At 39.7% G+C, this 16,967-nt stretch overlaps 1 long non-coding RNA gene across 1 annotated transcript in view; it reads right to left on the bottom strand.

Moving 5' to 3' along the window:
- LOC309624983 overlaps positions 1–15,877 on the bottom strand; it is a 714,184-nt gene extending 698,307 nt beyond the window's left edge. The window contains exon 1 of the long non-coding RNA XR_014242277.1: positions 14,428–15,877. This is a non-coding gene — a long non-coding RNA (uncharacterized lncRNA). The remainder of the gene's footprint in view (positions 1–14,427) is intronic.
- Positions 15,878–16,967: the final 1,090 nt, after the last annotated feature.

The raw sequence follows: 16,967 nt of genomic DNA, 5'->3' as shown, positions 1-16,967 counted from the left end.
TCAAGACTGCTTTGGTTATTCGGGGTCTTCTGTGTCTCCATACAAATTTTAAGATTTTTTTTTTCTAGATCCATAAAAAATGCCATTGGTAATTAGATAGGGATTGCATTGACTCTGTAGATTGCTTTGGGTAGTATAGTCATTTTCACAATATTGATTCTTCCAATCCAAGAACATGGTATATCTCTCCATCTGTTGGTATTGTGTTTAATTTTTTTCATCAGTGTCTTGTAGATTTCTGCATACAGGTCTTTCATCACCTTAGGTAGGTTTATTCCTAGGTATTTTATTATTTTTGTTGCAATGGTAAATGGGAGTGTTTCCATAATTTCTCTTTCAGATTTTTCATCATTAGTGTATAGGAATGCAAGAGATTTCTGTGCATTAATTTTGTATCCTGCAACTTTACCAAATTCATTGATTAGCTCTAGTAGTTTCCTGGTGGCATCTTTAGGATTCTCTATGTATAGTATCATGTCATCTGCAAACAGTGACAGTTTTACTTCTTCTTTTACAATTTGTATTCCTTTTTTTTCTTTTTCTTCTCTGATTGCCGTGGCTAGGACTTCCAAAACTATGTTAAATAATAGCAGTGAGAGTGGATATCCTTGTCTTGTTCCTGATCTTAGAGGAAATGCTTTCAGTTTTTCACCATTGAGAGTGATGTTTGCTGTGGGTTTGTCGTATATGGCCTTTATTATGTTGAGGTAGGTTCCCTCTATGTCCACTTTCTGGAGAGTTTTTATCATAAATGGGTGTCGAATTTTGTCAAAAGCTTTTTCTGCATCTATTGAGATGATCATATGGTTTTTATTCTTCAATTTGTTAATATGGTGTATCACATTGATTGATTTGCGTATATTGAAGAATCCTTGCATCCTTGGGATAAATCCCACTTAATCGTGGTGTATGATCCTTTTAATGTGCTGTTGGATTCTGTTTGCTAGTATTTTATTGAGGATTTTTACATCTATGTTCATCAGTGATATTGGTCTGTAATTTTCTTTTTTTGTAGTATCTTTGTCTGGTTTTGGTATCAGGGTGATGGTGGCCTCATAGAATGAATTTGGAAGTGTTCCTTCCTCTGCAATTTTTTGGAAGAGTTTGAGAAGAATGGGTGTTAGCTCTTCTCTAAATGTTTGATAGAATTCACCTGTGAAGCCATCTGGTCCTGGACTTTTCTTTGTTGGAAGATTTTTAATCACAGTTTCAATTTCATTACTTGTGATTGGTCTGTTCATATTTTCTATTTCTTCCTGGTTCAGTCTTGGAAGGTTATACCTTTCTAAGAATTTATCCATTTCTTCCAGGTTGTCCATTTTATTGGCATAGAGTTGCTTGTAGTAGTCTCTTAGGATGCTTTGTATTTCTGCGGTGTCTGTTGTAACTTCTCATTTTTCATTTCTAATTTTATTGATTTGAGTCCTCTCCCTTTTTTTCTTCATGGGTCTGGCTATTGGTTTATCAATTTTGTTTATCTTCTCAAAGAACCAGCTTTTAGTTTTATTGATCTTTGCTATTGTTTTCTTTGTTTCTATTTATTTCTGATCTGATCTTTATGATTTTTCCTTCTGCTAACTTTGGGTTTTGTTTGTTCTTCTTTCTCTAGTTCCTTTAGGTGTAAGGTTAGATTATTTACTTGAGATTTTTCCTGTTTCTTGAGGTAGGCTTGTATAGCTATAAACTTCCCTCTTAGAACTGCTTTTGCCACATCCCGTAGGTTTTGGATCATCGTGTTTTCATTGTCATTTGTCTCTAGGTATTTTTTGATTTCCTCTTTGATTTCTTCAGTGATCTCTTGGTTATTTAGTAACGTAGTGTTTAGCCTCCATGTGTTTGTGTTTTTTATGTTTTTTCCCTTTAATTGATTTCTAATCTCATAGCGTTGTGGTCAGAAAAGGTGCTTGATGTGATTTCAATTTTCTTAAATTTACTGAGGCTTGGTTTGTGACCCAAGATGTGATCTATCCTGGAAGAATGTTCTGTGTGCACTTGAGAAGAAAGTGTAATCTGCTGTTTTTGGATGGAATGTCCTATAAATATCAATTAAATCTATCTGGTCTATTGTGTCATTTAAAGCTTCTGTTTCCTTATTTATTTTCATTTTGGATGATCTGTCCATTGGTGTAAGTGAGGTTTTAAAGTCCCCCACTATTATTGTGTTACTGTCGATTTCCTCTTTTATAGCTGTTAGCAGTTGCCTTATGTATTGAGGTGCTCCTATGTTGGGTGAATATATATATTTATAATTGTTATATCTTCTTCTTGGATTGATCCCTGGATCATTATGTAGTTTCTTTCCTTGTCTCTTGTAACATTCTTTATTTAAAGTCTGTTTTACCTGATATGAGTATTGCTACTCCAGCTTTCTTTTGATTTCCATTTGCATCCCCTCACTTTTTCCATCCCCTCACTTTCAGTCTGTATGTGTCCCTAGGTCTGAAGTGGTTCTCTTGTAGACAGCATATATATGGGTCTTGTTTTTGTATCCATTCAGCAAGCCTGTGTCTTTTGGTTGGAGCATTTAATCCATTCACGTTTAAGGTAATTATCGATATGTATGTTCCTATGACTATTTTCTTAATTGCTTTGGGTTTGTTTTTGTAGGTCCTTTTCTTCTCTTGTGTTTCACACTTAGAGAAGTTCCTTTAGCATTTGTTGTAGAGCTGGTTTGGTGGTGCTGAATTCTCGTAGCTTTTGCTTGTCTGTAAAGCTTTTGATTTCTCCATCGAATCTGAATGAGACCCTTGCCAGGTAGAGTAATCTTGGTGGTAGGTTCTTTCCTTTCGTCACTTTAGTATATCATGCCACTCCCTTCTGGCTTGTAGAGTTTCTGCTGAGAAATCAGCTGTTAACCTTATGGGAGTTCCCTTGTATGTTATTCATTGTTTTTCCCTGGCTGCTTTCAATAATTTTTCTTTGTCTTTAATTTTTGCCAATTTGATTACTACATGTCTTGGCGTGTTTCTCCTTGGGTTTATCCTGTATGGGACTCGCTGCACTTCCTGGACTTGGGTGGCTATTTCCTTTCCCATGTTAGGGAAGTTTTTGACTATAATCTCTTCAAATATTTTTTGGGGTCCTTTCTCTCTCTTCTCCTTCTGCAACCCCTACAATGCGAATGTTGTTGCATTTAATGTTGTCCCAGAGGTCTCTTAGGCTGTCTTCATTTCTTTTCATTCCTTTTTTTTAGTCTGTTCCACAGCAGTGAATTCCACCATTCTGTCTTCCAGGTCACTTATGCGTTTTTCTGCCTCAATTATTCTGCTATTGATTCCTTCTAGTGTAGTTTTCATTTCAGTTATTGTATTGTTCATCTCTGTTTGTTCTTTAATTTTTCTAGGTCTTTGTTAAACATTTCTTGCATCTTCTCGATCTTTGCCTCCATTCTTTTTCCGAGGTCCTGGATCATCTTCACTATCATTATTCTGAATTCTTTTTCTGGAAGGTTGCCTATCTCCGCTTCATTTAGTTGTTTTTCTGGGGTTTTATCTTGTTCCTTCATCTGGTACATAGCCCTCTGTCTTTTCATCTTGTCTATCTTTCTGTGAATGTGGTTTTTGTTCCACAGGCTGCAGGATTGTAGTTCTTCTTGCTTCTGCAGACTGGTGAGTTTTTGCTGAGACCTGACAAACTGGGCTTTGTGTTTACTTCTTCTTTTTTTTTTTTTTAAATTATTTATTTATTTATTTATTTTTGGCTGTGTTGGGTCTTCATTTCTGCGTGAGGGCTTTCTCTAGTTGCAGCAAGCAGGGGCCACTCTTCACCATGGTGTGCGGGCCTCTCACTATCGTGGCCTCTTTTGTTGCGGAGCACAGGCTCCAGACACGCAGGCTCAGTAGTTGTGGCTCACGGGCCCAGTTTCTCCACGGCATGTGGGATCCTCCCAGACCAGGGCTCAAACCCATGTCCCCTACATTAGCAGGCAGATTCTCAATCACTGCGCCACCAGGGAAGCCCTGTGTTTACTTCTGACTCATGTCTGAGACTGCTGTTCTCTGTGTGTCTGTGCCCTTTCCCCTATCCTCAAAAGAAGATAATTAAACTTTAACAGTGGAGCAGGATAGACTGTGGGAGAATAAGGGTGGAAGCAGAGAGGACAGTGGGGCTAATACATTAGTGCAGGCGAGAGATGGCAGAGGCTTAGACTAGACTAATAATGGCAAATGAATGAGAAGTAACTGCATCCAATATATTTTAAAGGCTGAGTTGACCAACTTTGCAGATGGAATGGACATGAGGGATGAGAAGAATTGCGAAGCCAAGAATGACCCCAAGATTTTTGATAGATGACAGAACAGAAACTCAGAATTAGCTTGACTATTCAGAAAAATGGAATGTAATAGGGATATGTAAACCCAGCTCTTGAGTTTAGAAATTCAACTGTAAAAATGCAAGATACAGGAAAATGGGCCTTAATGGAGTCTGTGAGAAAACGACCTAGGGGGTCTTAGTGGAATGTAAGTTCAGAGTGATTCACTTTACAATCAAAAGAGGCTACAACTTAAAATATAGCAACTGAAGTACAGTGCCTGATTTGAGGGAGATGATGCTTTCAGTATATTCCACACTAGGCAGTTCACATCTAAAATCCTTTCCACCAACAAGGACCTACCTTGTAGCACAGGGAACGATACTCAATATTTTATAATAACCTAAAGGGAAAGGAATCTGAAAGAGAATAGATATAGATATAGATACAGATATAGATATAGATAACTGAATTACTGTGCTGTACACCTGAAACTAACACAACATTGTAAATCAACTATACTACAATTTTTAAAAAAAAAGAAAAAACAAATAAAAGGAAATTGAATCACACACATACACAAGTAAATACATACATACATTAAATAAAATAAAATCCCTTCCAATGCTAAGATTCATAAATCTTTAAATCCATCACCTAGGAGAAGCAACATGTACTTGTAGTGGTCTCCATATGTGACATGTATACAGGAAGGAACCACAGACAAATCTACATTTTTAAATACTAAATGATAAGCCACAATACCATCTACTGTGTGCTAAGTACCTCACTAGCATGACTTACGTACATGATTGCTGGGTTTTCTCGGTAATTCCTTCCTAACACAAGAGGAAGCCGTCCACACATCCACACTGAGCACCTTATTTGTCTTTGGAGCTTCTTTTTATGAATAGGCATGGAGGTCAAGAGAAGAGTGGCATTACCCAACATGCGTGTGTGTGTGTATGTGTGTGTGAGTGTTTTGCAGGAGCAACATAAGCACGAGAGCAGTCGACCAAGTCAAAAGACTTCAGTTCTGGGTGGGTCTCAGGCTTCAACTTTCCACACGACTTCAGGCAAGTGTCCTTTGCCTGCATTGCAGTGTCCTGAGCTGTAATGGAGCAAATAATGGCAGCCCCTGTGCCCACTGAAAAGAGAGGCTCTCAAGACAAATGGGGTGTCCTCTAATCAACAGCCACCTACGGAGTAGTTGCAGAGTACAAGACAGTATAATTAAGCCCTTAGGAGAAAAATGTGCTCCGAGTTCTCCAGAGAGAAAAGGGACAGAGGAAAAGTAAATGAGGAAGTGAAAAGGACAGTGGGCATGAACAAAAGTCCCTCCCCGGGAGATAGTTTAAGAAGCAGATCTCTCCAGAAACATCCATCCAAGGTACCAGAGCTTTTAAGCACACTAGCCAGTAATGGAGTGCAAGAGAGGTCACTGCCAGAGATGAATGCAGTGTTCGTTGAACAGCAGAAATGGATGGCTTGTGTAATAGGAACAGTTGGTTCGCCAGGGTAGGGTCTCCCCTGTCCTTCCCACCAACGTTTATACTACTGTGTGTAATGTCGTGGGACAAAGATCAAAGAAGGAAATGACAACCACATGGGTAGCACAGGAAGACTACGACATAGAACAAAAGTACTTAAGGCAGCTTCAGGTAAATTAGTGTTAATTCTCAGTTACCCCAACACTCATTACAGACCCTTCCAGACAACATCTCACCAACTGAAAAACACTCTCTTTTGTCTCTTTTTCTCCAGACTGTGGAATTTAATGCTCACATAAGAAGAAAGAGCCTTAAAATATAAGAACCCAGAAAACCAAAACCACTCTTCCTTTTAAGGAATTCCAATCTAGATCCACTAAAAACTATCTGGTCCACTGGTTTTATACTGAAAAGTCTGGCTGGCTGAAAACTATACTGTTTTACAACTAAAAGGAACACAAGAATTCAGAAATCTGGCAGAATATAAGGTTTCTGCATTACCATTTTAAAGCAATATTACTTTTTTTGAAGATAGATATTTTATCTCTAAATGGCTGGACATGACCTTTACAAGTGTGTGGTTTCTGTTGTCTGGGAAAAAAAAAAAAAAGTCACTCCTGCTTCTCATTCTCTTGTATCTATTAATCACTTTTTCTCTTTACATACTACATAATCAATAGGGACATGTCCATTGCCCTTCTAGCTGATTTCTATTATTTCTCATTACAGCCTGTGTTCCAATTCCCTGCTTCCCACCTGGTATTAAATATTTAGACACTGAGTCTAAACCATCCTATTCCTGCCACTGTCAGGGTGACCATCCTATAGTTGTGTAATCAATTAGACTGGCATCTGATCTCTGTTTCAAGTGTCTTCTTAGAGGAAATTTAATTATGATTAATATCTTTTCATGACTTTGAAATTATATAGGCATGATTCCTTACTCAATCATACTTGTTAAAAATCATAAATCAATTTATTTTATTTCCTCTAGATTTGAGGAGACCTTTCTAATTCTGACTGAATTTTAACAATGTAAAAAGTCCAGTAGACGTTAGATGAATATAATTCTTTTTTCTTTCACTGGAAAACCCCTTCAGTAAAATCTTTGTGGTTGGGAGATTTGGGGAACAAAGCCCGAAATCTGTGATGTTACATGTTAATGTCATGTTATATGTTTTTTACATGTTATCATTTTGTGTAGTAGAATACCAAAGGTTATGGTTTATTTTTTATTAGCTAGTTTTGTCTCTAACCTAGAAAACCTATTTTAGCACATTATTCCTCAAATTCTTCTTTGAACCTGTTTTACCTATCCTGCTGCTTGCCTTATTAATAAATTAAATAAATGTTTGACACATATTCTTTATCTGTATGATAGTCACGTTTTAATTTCTTTGAAAACTATACTTTGACATCTACCCCTACTTTCTTTCCAAGCCTTTCCAAGGATAGCCATGTAACATGACTCCAGTCAATCAGATACAAATAGAAGTCTGATTGGAGTTTCTGGAAAAGTTTTTGCTCCCTTGATAAAGAAGACAGTTGTAGCTGGCATTACCTCCCTTTTCTCGCCTTTCTGCCTTGATTTCCAACCTGATTTCTGGAGTTGGGGCAGCCAGCCTTGCTCCCAAGAGGCAAAAAGAACAAAGGAAAGGCTAAGAGACTCTGAGACAGGCCAGCTTAACATCACTAAGCCTATGAAACAAGAGCGGCAGCCATCAACTTCAAAATTTCTTATCTGAGAAAAATAAACACCCATTTGTTCAACCCATTGCAAGTCAGGTTTCTTCTTGCCTTCAACCAAACACATTTGTAGCTGACACAATTCCTTAGCTTCTTCTATGCTCTTGATTTTGTAGCAAGTTCTACTCAGCCTAAAGCTGGCACTACAAAAGAGCACACTTTTCAACAGAGATCATAGAGCAGGCTTGGCAGTGCTTTACAGCAGTTTCTAAAAACAAATGGATAGTTTCCCCATGTGTGATGAAAACAAGTAACAAGCTGCCTGCAGCCTTCATCCCCATCCCCTCACCCCCACCCCAAACACCAAAGCTGGTGAATCACAAACTAAGGAGACCGCTTCTTCCAACATCATTTCTTCCTAAGGGTTTGAAGACCAGAGGAGTTCCCGGGCACACGACAGCAAATGGAAGTGGCCACAGTGACCCTGCAGTGCCTGGGGCTCTCCTTCCCATCCCCTCCCACACTGACCTGGATTAGACCTGGCTTCCTCCCCCCCTCACATTACCAGAGAGGAGAGCCCCAGGGGAACATGAGTTGACAAGCAAAAATAACTAGACTCTGAGGGGTACTCAATGCATGACTAAGCTCAACTCAAACCTCTGACCTAAACTTTGCTTTCTTCTCACACTTGGGTGCCTAAGAATTTTTTTTCCACATCTGCTTGTTGTGTGCTCAAGGCTTATGACTGGATTCTCATCACAAGAAGAGTGCCAATTCCTTTTTATGTATCTCTTCTAAATAAGGAACATGCACGTTATATGTATCCATTAAAAAGTCTCAGATGGCTTACAGAGAGATCTGAGGCAGTCTGCTCTCTGGCAAAGAAAGAAAGAAAAAAAGGGAGGGAAGGAAGGAAGGAAGAGAGAAAGGGAGGGAGGGAGGGAAGGAAGGAAGGGAGAAAGGAAGGAAGGAAAGGAGGAAGAAAGAAAGGGAGGGAAGGAAGGAAGGAAGAAGGATGGGAGGAAGAAAGGGAGGATTTCTAGATGGAAACAGGAAAGGCCACACACACACACACACACACACACACACACATCTATTTCCTTATTCCCTTTTAGTACTCTCACTCTTAGAAAAAAAAAAGTCAACTCTTTTCCATGTAAAAACTCATTACTCAGAGAAACAAAATGACCTATACAAATTGCCTGTTTCTTAAGATTTCCCTAAAGATTCCGCAGCCCTCAGTCATCCCCTGTGAGATGGCTCCTGTAGAATTCTCTCAGGATAGGACACAAGCCTATTATACGGGCTTCCAATATTACTTCTGCCTCTTAAAATGATAGTGGTTATGTCTTCTTTCTTTTCTTTTGTTTTTCTTTTCCTCCTTTCTTTCTTTTTGACTCAAATGTCTATATGGTCACTGCCATTCCCTTACCCTTCCAATCCCCCATTCCCTCCACCCATCTTTTCTTGATTTTCTTTCCTCCTGACTCTTTCTACCACATGTGAAAAAGAGTGGGTGGATGGGAGCAAGTGAGAAAAGAAAATAACACGGAACAGTAGAGAAGCAATAATATACTAACATGAACCTTGTCTGAGAACAGCCTTCAGTTTTAGGGCACAGCCAGATTATTTGTGAATTGAAAGCACTTTGCCTGAAGCCCTGTCTACTTGGCATTTGAGCCTGGATAGCCCAGGGGCCACCCCTGCAGGTCCTGTAGGAAATGCTGCCACCCAATTGTCTCTCCTCTGTAAAGTTATCTCCCTCAGGATTGGATCTCATTAAGTCACTGGCCATTTTTTAACTGTCTTCTGATCTGAGTAACTAAACCCATGGGTGGCCCTAACAGGATCTTTCCATAGTTGATCAACCAGAAAGGCTGAAAAATGACCTTTGCAACCATTCCTCTGCTCCAGAAAAAGCAAGAATGTAATGGGATGCACCTTTTCAGATGAGGTTACTTCTGTGACAGTCATCCCTCAGAATAGAAGAAGGCAGCCAAGGAGGGTCTGGTGCTGAGGAGACCTTAGGTTAAAGTGGCCAGATTTCCTGCTCCTCCCAACATAGATCTTCAACGGGCTCCAACTTCAGAGAGCACAAGAATATCAGACACATTTTCTCATAGGTGAAAAGAGGGATTTAGAATTCCCTTTTTTTTAAGTTTCTTCAAATTGTATTTTTCTATACCAACGTATTTTTTATAGTGATTTACCATTTTTACCTAAATACACAAAATTTTTGTTCTAGAAGTAACTACAAAACACACCCCAGAGCTAAATGGAAGTTGCCTGGGTCCTCTGCCATTTGGGATTATTCATGCTACCGACCCCCCATTAAGGGGGTAAGTGAAGTGAAGGCTACTTGTGATGGTGACCCCAACCCTAACCCTCTCACGGCTTCTTGTTGTTTTAGGAACCTATGGGCTTTGGGAGAAATGGATCCTATTTAAGCAAAAAAAGCAAAACCCTTTTTCAAGGATAATTATTTTGTCCAACACTCATTTTGCACAAGTCTTTCTCAGAATTGACATTTCCCTGAGAGTGGCAAAGTTTTCAGCTCAATGTCAAGTGCAGCGAAGCCTTCTATTTTCCTTAAAGCAAAAAGGTTTCAAATATATTTTACCATCCTGACAGCAGTGACAAATGGGACTTCAACTCAAATGAATTACAGATGGGCTTTCTGAACCACATAAAACTCTATGCAAATAGAGAACCACTAACATTTTTTTTTTGAAATGTCAGAAATACACAAAGGATTTTTTTGACATTTGTTAAAAAAAACAATTGCTAGCTCCCTTCTCTTCATTACTTTTTTCATTTATTAATGGTAGAGTGATGCAGGATGCAGGGCAAGAAAGAGGGAGGGAGAAGCCAAAGTCAGGAAAACAAGAGGTTCCTTGACCAGCTGACAGTGCCAAGTCAACAGCATGGTCGGCAAGCAAATGCCTCAGACCTGCTGCTCGTCTGAGGAATGGATAAACAGAGGTCAACAAACTTTTTCTGCAAAGGGCCAGATAATAAATATTTTAGGCTTTGTGGACAATAGAATCTCAGCTGCAATTACTCAACTCTGTAGTGTGAAAGCAGCCAGAACACTATGTAAATGAGTGGGCGTGGCCATGTCAAATAAAACTTTTATAAAAAATAGAGAGGTAGCCAGATTTGCCCCACAGGCCAGATTTGCAGACCCCTGAATTATGATATGACTGGCATTTTTAAAAAATAGTGCTTGGTGGCACATGAAAAGATGCTCAACATGGCTAATCATCAGGGAAATGCAAATCAAAACTGCAATGAGATATCACCTCACACCTTGCAGAATGGCTATCATCAAAAAGAATAACAAATAACAGGGACTTCCCTGGTGGCTCAGTGGTTAAGACTCCCAATGCAGGGGGCCCAGGGTTTGACCCCTGGTCAGGGAACTAGATCCCGCATGCATGCCGCAACTAAGAGTTCGTATCCCATAACTAAGGAGCTGGCGAGACACAACAAAGGAGCCCGCCTGCTGCAACTAAGACCTGACTCAACCAAATAAATAAATATAAAATAAATTTTAAAAAAATTTTTTTAAAGAATAACAAATAACAAATGTTGGTGAGGATGTGGAGAAAAGGGAACCCTCATACACTGTTGGTGGGAATGCAAATTGGTGTGGCCACTGTGGAAAATAGTATGGAGGTTTCTCAAAAAACTAAAAATAGAACTACCATATGACCCAGCAATTCCACTCCTGGGTATATATCTGAAAAAAACAAAAAAGCTAATTCGAAAAGATACATGCATCCCGATGTTCACAGCAGCATTATTTACAATTGCCAAGATATGGAAGCAACCTAAGTGTGTCCATCAACAGATGAATGGATAAAGAAGATGTGATATATATACATAATGGAATATTACTCAGCCATAAAAAGAATGAAGTTTTGCCATTGGCAGCTACATGGATGGACTTGGAGGGCATTACGCTAAGTAAAACAAGCCAGAGAAATACTGTATGACATCACTTATATATGGAACCTAAAAGAATACAACAAACCAGTGAATATAACAAAAAACAAGCACACTCATAGATATAGAGAATAAACTAATGGTTACCTGTGGGGAGTGGGGTGTGCAATATGGGGGGGAGAGTAGGAGGTACAAACTATTGGGTGTAGGTAGGCTATAAGGATGCATTGTACAGCATGGGGGATATCGCCAATATTTTGCAATAACTGTAAATGGAGTGGTGTAACCTTTAAAATTTATATAAAAAGTAAAAAACAAAAAAAAAAAACAGTTTTTAAATAGTGCTTGGCAAGGAGAAGGGGATCACAAAACTTCATCCTCCAGAAGCTTCTACTGGCAATGGAGCTGGTACAGGTGTGGAGGCCTCCAGCGGGCCCAGGCATTAACCTTTTTATTATTGGATTGTGGGGAGAAGGGGCTTCCAGATGAGGGATTGCAAGGGCTGTCAGGAACTTCAGGGCAGCAGCCAACTCAACATGTATAAAAAGTTCACCAATATTTTACCAACAGACAGGGCCATGCCAGGGGTACCAGCTAACAGCCTGTATATAGCCTGGATTCCTGCATTAAGTCACCACTCCAAGAAAAAGATTAAGAAAAAAAATTAAAGCCTTTCAAAAATGTGAGATTTGTTCATCTCCTCCCATACACAAAAAAAAGCTCCAAACAAAAATAACTGTATTCATTTACAAGCAGAAAAGTGTAAACGCCGGAAGAAGACAATACAGTTCGTAAGTTCCAAGGTCATTTTAAAGTAGGAAGAGAGAGCGGGTGCAGTGAGATGCTTCCTCCGATCGGGCTCTCTCTCATTACCTGGCTCCACTGCTCAGTAACTGCGTCAGCACTAAGGACAGGGAGATCACCACGGCTCTGTGGCCCTCTGGTGGGTGGGGATGCCATAGAAACAGTGCTCTGAGGAAAACTACAACAGAGGAAGAAACTGTCTTTGGAGCATCCCCCGATCCCAGGTGCTCAGGACCCTCCTCATTTACTCCTACTCCCCCAAGCACACTCATACACACATGTATCAGCTAAGTTCTGCCTCCCGCACTAAGCCCTCACCTCGCTACCATTAAAAAGTTACTAGCCTGGGAATTCCCTGGCAGCGGTTAGGACTCGCCACTTTCATGGCCAAGGGCGCGGGTTCCATCCCTGGTTGGGGATCCCGCAAGCAGCGTGGCCAAAAAAAAAAAAAAAGTTATTAGCCAACTAATTCAGGCTATAGTGTTCATGAATAACTATAGCTGCCTGTCTTTTACCTCTCAGAGGTTTGAGAATTTTAAAAAAGGGCATCTGGAATGAGCAATTCCTTTACCCAAAAGAAAGATTCTGTAACAGGAAGAGGATAAGCAGATATTTTTAGTCAGGGAGCCCTCTCCTTCTGAAAACCTGCTACCTTGATGACTGCCAATCTTTTCCTTGAAAAAGTAGACGCCAACTACAGCTCATGATGACAGAAAGTTTGGACTTTTTTTTAATTGAAGGCTTTTGTCTTGATAGCCAGATGTCCAGAACATCAGGAAGTTTGGAACAAGGTGTATCCTGCATACACGCCCCCAACCACTTCTCCAGGGCTGTGCATGGTGTTACACTATGAACGTGGAGACTTGTTACAGAGCTGGGATTGTGCAGCTTGGGCAGGGGGTGGGGTGTAGTAAGAGGTGTTGTCTCAGTGGCTTCTGGCCCATGGGGGGAGCCCTGGCCTTACAGACCCCTCTCCTACCTCTGGGGCAGGGAGAACACACCTCTGGAAGTTAAGCTGCCCTTTGTGGAGTTCAGCTTGGGCCAACAGGCAGCCCGGCAGGTTCCTTTACAGCAATAGTATCCAAATCTTAAAAAAAAAAAAAAAATGCCAGAGCCAAAGCACATGGCTTCTAAGTCACAAAAGGAAGATTGAGTCTGTGACCTCCAGTTCCCAGACCCACAGCCCTCGTGCTCTATCCTCATCAGCCCAACCTTAGTCTTTAAACATACAAGCTGCATCTCTTAAAAGTGTTTAGCCTTCAGCCTACCACATCTAATCAGAAGAAGGAATTCTAAGCCCCGGGCTCCATGCACTCCACAGCAATGACCTTGGAGGCACCCAGAGAGCATGTGTTTCTAGGGCCTTATTTCCTGGCAACTGCAATGACAGCCTCAAAGTTTGGGCTCATAAAATCCTCACCTAAAACTCTTTTTCTGACCTTACCTGAAACCCTGTCAAGTGATTTTAAAGCCTTGTGCAAAGCTTTTTCACAGAACCATTTAGTTTAGCTAAAGGGATAGAGGTGGGGAGAGAGGTGCTTTTGCATTTCAAGCCACGGGAGAGCAGCACGGAAGCCTCCATCAGCAGTGGGAATTAGGCAACTGGCTTCCCAGCCAAGCACTAAAACTGGGGAGGAGGCCAGGGTCAAGACTGCGGCCCATGATAAAGTATGATAATCGCCACCATAGGCGAGAGGATCTTTTTCTAATTAAACTCTCCTTTACCTCCTGGGAGAAGTCCTGCCCAGCCAAGAGCCCCAGGAACAAGTGAGCTGACAGAGAGAGAGAGAGAAAGAACTGTGAAAGAAAAATAACCACATGAATGGGATCTCTGGCTCCGAGGAGGAAATCACACGTAAAATGCCTCCAGTCGGAAAGGAGGGTCTCGTGTGAGAGGCACACACACCCAAAGGCATCTCTGCAGTCCCAGTGGCGGCCTCACACAGCTTCAGCATTGTCTTGGCATCCAAGTCTTGAGGCTATGTACACAAAAGCATGTGAAAGTGCTAATGAACACTGTTATTGCTGGGATTCAGCACAGTCGCCCACTATAACCAAAACCCATGCATTAGGCATGAAGCTTCTTTGGGTCACATCTTTATGCTGCCTGAATGCTACTGAGCCTCATCTCCAATTAGTAGCTAAAGAACAGCACCTACATGTATGATACATATACATCTATATTTTTTCCTTTTTTTAAAATTTTGCTTGTGAAAATGTGAGTGTTCTGATTCAAAAAGATCTCACCTGAAGCAGAAGGTACACTGAGGCATGCTTTCCAGCTGAGGGAAAGGCACCAGAGTGAGGGAGATGGATGGATGGATGGATGGATGGATGGATGGATGGATGGATGGATGGATGGATGGATAATAATGAGGGTAAAAACAGACCCAGCATCCTCAGCAGACTACAAAGCCTGTGGAAAGATGAGGAGACAGGTGAGAATATGCCCTCCTACCATCAAGGCAAATTCTTTTTTAAATATCAAAATTACCTATAACTACAGGATCCCCCAAAGTGTCTCCCATACCAAATAATATTCTATCATAGCAACATTGATAAAAGAATGAAAACTAGTTTGATTACTTTAGTATGATTTCCCTCTTCTCCTTTCTTTAGAATATGTAACAATTTTTTCCATGACCATTAATAAAAATCAATCAGACAAAAAGTCCATTCCTTTTGACTGTAGAAGACAGAGTCTAAGGCACATTTGAGAAGCAGGAGAGAGTCAGAGGGAAGAGTAGCCCTGGGGGAAGGATCAGTGGGAGAAAGAAGGAAAGTCGGAAGGAACATCTCTCTCTTCTGCGCAGACTCAAGATCCCTAAGACACACCACAACTCAGTGGGAGAGCTGGGGCAAGGAACCTACACATATTCTTCAATATACAGCCCTAATTTATTCTGAAAAGAGGGATTGCTGCTGAACTGTGTGTAGATGAAAATGAAGCTTCCCAAAATGTATTCCTATGTGCTCTCTCTCGCACTGTTTCTTCACCAAGTCCATCCAAACATTGTCAGTTGAAGGTGGAAGCATAAACTGGAAACGAAAAAAAATTAGTTTAAAGATATATCTATCTGTAAGTGCTGAGCTTAAAATGTTCAAAACAGAATTGAGTACTACCCACTTCCACCAAAGTACTTGATGATTTCTTATGTTCTGGGCCAACTCTACAAAATATGGTGCCCCATTAAGTCCTACATTTACAGGGTTTGTAAGATTGCTCCTTGTAATGTCTCTTTTAGAGTATCAGAATAAATCAATTCTTCTCTATTTCTCATGAATATCTTACTACTAAACGAGAGAATCAACTTAGAGTGACTACATTTTACCAGCAAAATCCAGACTTATTTTTAGTAGGGAAGCCTGAGTTTGCCTTACAAGAGTGCCGCCTAGTGTCCATCTGTGGAACTGCACTCAACTTTTCTTTAACACGTTGAGGACGTATGTTATTTGTGTTGTGGGATGGAAGAGCCTTGTTTTATGCAACGCTAAAGTTTATATGTAGACATGGTTCTGCAAATCAAATTATATTCTAATTGATTTCTGTGTATTTCAAATATGTTTTCACATTGAAGGGGTCCCTGAGACATTATAAAGATCACACTTTAAAATACAGCAAACCTAGGGAATTCCCTGGTGGTCCAGTGGTTAGGACTCAATGCTTTCAAATCCCTGGTCAGGGAATTAAGATCCTGCAAGCTGGGGAAAACTGCGGTGAGGTGGGGATGGTGGTGTCCTGAATTGGGCGATTGGGATTGACATGTATACACTGATGAGTATAAAACTGATGCCTAATAAGAACCTGCAGTATAAAAAAACAAACAAAACAACTAATACTAAACTTTCATTGGGTTATTTGTATGGAAATATGTTAATATAAATGTTTCAGACATTACATGAAATTTCTAAAAATCTTATATTTGTATTTGTATGGAAATATGTATGGAAATATGTTAATATAAATGTTTCAGACATTACATGAAATTTCTAAAAATCTTATATTTGTATTTGTATGGAAATATGTTAATATAAATGTTTCAGACATTACATGAAATTTCTAAAAATCTTATATGTTCTGGTATAATGTTATAAGTAATAATCCTAGTTATTACTTTAAAATGTATATCTCAGAAATAACTAATGTTCTTGTCAACTGCATTATTATGAACTTTCATTAAATCTTTAACCGTGGTCATTTTTAAGTCTTTTGTCATTTACAGACAGTTCTGGATGTACTCTGATGATTTTGCAAATATGTTCCTATAAAAGGGTTTCATCTTCAAGAAATTCATGGAAAAGACTCTGACAAGTACAGGTTTCTGGTAACTGACTGTACTGCTGAACTGAATGAATAAGCATTTTCAGAACTCTAATGAAAAACTGATGAACTCATAAAAGTGCTAACAAAAGATCAAGATGAAAAAAAAAAATTAACCACATGGGACTGAGTGAACTGATGAGGATGAGTATAATTTTTGTGACTTTCTGTCTGAATTAAAAAAAAAAAAAAAAAATCCCACAAGGACTCAGAGGCAAAGAATATACAACTCAATTTTCACTGCAAAGTAAAGGAGCTGTTACAGTGGAGGATTACTGGACTGAATGTCAATATTATGACATAGTATGAGTGTGTTTCATGTTTGGTAATTGCAATCATTGTTGCTTTTGTTGTGGTCATCCATGTACAATGCTTGGTGTCAGTCTATTTATCTCTTGTAAAAATAAAATACAGTGTGTGTGTGTGAAAAAAAAAAAAGATCCTGCAAGCCAAGCGGCCAAAAACA

The sequence above is a fragment of the Balaenoptera borealis genome, assembly GCF_965194805.1.
Source record: "Balaenoptera borealis genome assembly, chromosome: 3".
Classification (NCBI taxonomy): Eukaryota; Metazoa; Chordata; class Mammalia; order Artiodactyla; family Balaenopteridae; genus Balaenoptera; species Balaenoptera borealis.
Note: the sequence above shows the minus strand (reverse complement) of the source record. Positions and strands in the feature narration are given on the sequence as shown.